Source organism: Lygodium microphyllum, chromosome 17, assembly GCF_053477565.2.
Source record: "Lygodium microphyllum isolate KBCC chromosome 17, Lygodium_microphyllum_v1.1.10, whole genome shotgun sequence".
Classification (NCBI taxonomy): Eukaryota; Viridiplantae; Streptophyta; class Polypodiopsida; order Schizaeales; family Lygodiaceae; genus Lygodium; species Lygodium microphyllum.
In genome coordinates, this window is record NC_141151.1 from 980725 (window position 1) to 985829 (window position 5105).

The 5105-nt window shown below is 39.6% G+C and overlaps 1 pseudogene; it reads right to left on the reverse strand.

The window, feature by feature from the left end:
• Positions 1-636: 636 nt before the first annotated feature.
• Positions 637-4275, reverse strand: LOC148021491 (phenylacetaldehyde reductase pseudogene; annotated as a pseudogene).
• Between the last annotated feature and the right edge of the window lie 830 nt (positions 4276-5105).

Below are 5105 nucleotides of genomic sequence, written 5' to 3' on the forward strand. Positions count from 1 at the left end.
GAAGTGAATTAGGTTCCAAGATAGATTAGATTGGACTCATAAACACTATCTTGAGTGACTCAAAATGATTGTACCATTTTTTTGAAATGAGTGTCAAGTACATGCCTTTATAGCTTTATGGATAGTACCACTTTTCCTCTTGTGCTTATGGGATTTTAGACATCTCTTCCTAGAGCATAGATCATTGTCTATTTTCTAGTACAAAGTCACTTATGGGCAAGCATCATTTGTTTTTCTCAACACCCCCCTCAAATGATGAGTTCCTATCCTTGTTGGCTTTTGCCCCCCTGCATGTAAACATGGACCAGGAGACTAGCTCTTTGGCAACCTAGTCAAGTTAAGGCTTGAAACTTTACATCTTAGTAGGGTTTGTTACATCTACTATGGGAAGCAGATCCACTTAGGGAATTCGAGATCCTCTATGGTAAATTTTTGCAAAACATTTTGTTGGTTTGTAGCAACGGAAAATATTTTCTTCATCCTTTTTTTTGTTTTGTTGCTTCTTTGGTAACCTTTGATCTTCTTCTTGATCTTCTTGGACTTCTTTATCTTTATGCTCCTTAGCTTTTTTTGTGCTCCTTATCCCTTTTGTCATACATGCTTTTTCCTCTAGTCTTCTTGACACAATCTTTTTGCTCAATGCTTTTGTGATGCATATACACATGTACATTGCTTGGACGTTGTAGGTGTTTCATAAGCCTTAATATGGGCTTCTCCCACATCCTTTACATGTACCCACCCCAAAACTGCATTTGGGAATGTAGAAGCCGCACAAGTCATGAAATTCAAGATAACTTTTGATCTTGTATTCATGGTCTGCTGTAAAAGCCCTCCCACAACCATTGCTGGATTTATTGTCACCAGATCTAAGCCACGTTCCTTCGAGAACTTCCAAGCCTCAGCTTCTACTAGTGTTTTTTATAGCATATACCATGCATTTGATCTAATAGTATTCTAGGTCGCTAAAAAAGCTCTCATCAACATCTTCTGGCTTTCTTATCGGATTATAAACTACTACAGTTGTGGATGATATTTAGTGTAATATTTCCACACAATAAAAGTTAGTTGGTTAGTTCGAAAGTTAGTTAGTCAAATAATAAGTTAGTAAGATTACTAACTAAAGACTAACTAAGGTAAAAACAAACTAACATTAATAACTAATATTTATATTTAATTAAAAATATTTTATTTAAAAAAATTGAGAGTCGTAAATCTGATATTTTTCTTGGATTGACAAGGACCGTAGCCACCCTTCACATAAGTTACAACGTGAACGAGACTTATGAGCTATATTAATCACTAGTATTAATGTGTATAGTTTGGATGGTCCAAAAATATTAAATTTTGGGCAAAACTAGTATATTTTAGATATTTTAGATATTATCCTAAAAAAAGATATGGAGATTTCTAGAACCGGATGTTATTTAAAAGAAAAGGCAAGTGATGTTTTAGTTAGTTTAGAGATTTTACAAAAAGAAAAAAATAAAGAGAGGATTTGCGAAATCGTGCACGCCGCGATCGCAGTCCACGAATAGAAAACAACACTTCGAACAGAGAAAAGAAGAAGAAGTGAACTAAGAGCTTTCTAAGCAAGTGTCTTGGGGTTTACCCCCCCTTTCGGAGCCAATGGAACCATCAAATTTATGATCTGAGCATCAGATCACTGATCTTTCCAAGATCCCCCTCCACAAAGAGCTCCACTTCTCAGCCACCACAAGCCCTCTCCTCTAATTCACTATAAATATGAGGCATGGGGAGGTACAAGAGAGGATACGGAGACACCGAGAGGCTACGAGAGAGAGGTAGAGAGAAGGATACCCTCCAAGAGATTGTGAGAGAGCTCTTGAGAGAGAGAGAGAGAGAGAGAATATAGTCACCCCGAGAGGCTGCACAATCCCCCTCTATCTCGATCCTCGACTTAACCATTTTCTCTTACGATCTCCCATCTTGAATCTATTCCATCTTCTTAATCTCTTGAGTCTACTTGTGGACGATGGCCTCCAAGAGAAGAATGTTGTGTGCGGATGACAATCCTACAACTAGCAATAAGGCTTCGGGCAAAGGCATCACTGTCAATCCAACTACGGTTCCAGTCGTAAGTAATGTATTTTCAAATTGATAGATGCTTGCTTTGATTATCGTATGAGATACGTTAGGCCCATACTATGATGCACGAGTATAGGTCATCGGAAGGGATAAATTTTATCTCACGTATTTAAAAGATCAAGCTTGCAAAGTACATGTAGTAAGGAAAGTTAATTGCACCTAGTTGCATATGGCTTGTTTGTTGATAGAGCAATTACAAGGAGGAATTGATCAAGGGTTATGAATGGCATAATTGTGACATTAAAAATTATGCATACAAGTGTTAAGTAAATTATACATAGAATCACTCTTTGATCCCAAGGGGAAGAACATATATGCGATGATAATGTTATCGCGACTATTCTTGTATTGTTTGGCAAGAATACAATTGGTTTTTTTTGTCGGTTGATCTAACAACATCCTGAATGCTTTTACATTCAACTGGTTGTTAGTTGTTGTTTGGATGATTATTCCAAGTGCTTGTGATTTATGGCAAATGCATGGCAAGGGTCTATGATGACAAGTCGGCATGGGAATAAAGGAATGTTTTCTTGGAAAATGATATTAGGTTGAATGCCTTGTTTGTGCTTGATTTGTAAAGGATTTAATTAAGGAAGGATATTTTGCACGGGTGGATCACCTCCATGATCGCACCGCGGATTAACCCAAAGAGGTCACTGCTCGATTCATGTGCCGAAGGTCGAGTGGTGTAAAGGCCAACCACGAGAATGATGTTTTGCTCCTAGATAGCTTGTGGATCAATTGGAGCTTTGGACACCCCTTGCTAGGTCTAGAATGGAGTTGAAGACCTCCATGGCCCCCAACGTTTGGGCATGTTGGGAGATCCTATTCTAGATAGAGGATTGAGTTTGTGGTACCATGAGATTTGGACCAGTTACTTCTGTAGGCCAGAAGAGATACTTCTGTTGGACAGAAGCGATATATAATTTCTCCTGTATGGGTAGGAGACAAAGATTAACTTGAAGATAAGTTAAGGAACTTGTTTGAATCTTGTTTATCAATAGACTGCTTTGCTCTGTTTTCATGTCTATGCTATAAGTTATGCGAATGAACCATGTTCCCTAAAAGGCTTAATTATTTAAGCTGACTTTAAGTATCACACATAAATGTGGTAGGACCTAATTAGAAAACTAAAGCTATTAAGGGAAGCAGTGGGCGGAACCCCCGATGGGTCCATCCTACGATAGGGTGGTCCCAGAAAACTGGGAGGCTTCTCACAAGATTTTATCATAATTCGACCTTTAGGTATTGTTAGGTTAGAACCTGATCCATGCTGTTTTAGGGGATTGGAATGGGACTATGCCCTACGGGCAGAGAGGTTGAGCAGCACATCCCTCTCGTTTCCCATTCTCTTTGAACCAAGTGCGGCATGGATCTACTTCGGATTGGGTATCTCTGCGTAAAGTAGGATGTCCAAAACCCGACGCTAGAATGCTATCAAGAGACCTTGACAACTAGGAACCTGAATTTCAGGTCGATCCTAGTGGGTTCGGCCGTGAATGTTCCGTTGCGAGGCGGATTGGGGAAACCCTAGGGGACAAAACTCAGAACATTCCATGGGAGTGCCGAGCAACAAATCTTAGATTCATTTCTCGATAGACCGCTAAAAGAGTGCCTGGACAGCCGATGGGCGGGCACCTCACATTAAGAAATCCCTTTTTACAGATGAAGCTTTTGCACAAGCCCTCAGTACATGCAATGTTCCCTTTATTGCTGGATCAAGCAGTTCTTTTTGTGGATTCATTATATTAAAGAAAAAAGGAGAAGTTCTATGGAAAACTCCATCACACCCCTCAATGGCAACATCAAAAGACCCTTCATCTACTTTAGGTAACTTCAACAAATGGGCTGTCTTACTAAGGTTCCTTAGATCTTGAACAGAAGCTCGCACGATGTAGCCATGCTCCAAGAGGAGCTTGACGAGCCATGAAGCGATGAAGCAGAGGTATCTCCATACAACCCTACAGAGGGATAAGAAAAATTTGTTGCACCATAAGTGCTAGAGTAGAACCTAACACGAGTTAATTTTTCAGCATTTGAAAGCTCAGCACGTAACTTCTCCACCTCTCTAGCCATTGAGACAAGATTCTTCTCCATAGCTCCTCTATGTTCTAGTAATTCAGAATTTGCATTTTCCTCATACTCAAAGGCAATCCTGGCATGTTGCATTTCCTCTCAAAGATTGTCAATTTCTACCTTCATGATAGAAGTCTCTTCTGCTTCTACACGAGCTGCCTGCAGTTCTTTTGTGAGCTGTGTTATTTGGTTGCTAAGATCTTGCCATTCTTAAATTTGTTGATGATGCTTCCTTCACTACGCATTCTCTGAATGATGTTAGGGCTTTAACCGTGATTCAATGGCCTGTTTGAATGAGAATGAGAGGTTGGCATCCACTCATGTGGCCCTTAGACAAGAGCTTGCAGCTACACAATAGGAGTTACAACAAGTGCAACAAGCATTTACTGTGTTGCAAGCAGAGAAATAGTAACAAGTAAGAGCTCTAGTAGAACAAGTAGCAAAGCTGGAAGCAGGTGTACGTGCAACAGATCCTAAAAGTGGACTTGTACAAGGAGAAGAAGGAAGGAGGGACAAATTGTAGAGCTTGCAAAGAAGAAATCACACCACTAGCTACCTAGCTCAGCCATGGCTCTGATACCATGTTGAGAATCATGGACCTAGAACTAGATGAGCTATGGTGGATGAAAATCAAACACATGATACATGATTAGAATGAGGAATTGTAACTCAAGTGAATTAGGTTCCAAGATAGATTAGCTTGGACTCATAAACACAATCTTGAGGGACTCAAAATGATTGTACCATTTTTTTGAAATGAGTGTCAAGTACATGCCTTTATAGCTTTATGGATAGTACCAATTTTCCTCTCTGTGGTTATGGGATTTTAGACATCTCTTCCTAGAGCATACATCATTATCTACTTTCTAGTACAAAGCCACTTATGGGCAAGCATCATTTGCTATTCTCAACAATTAAGAGGT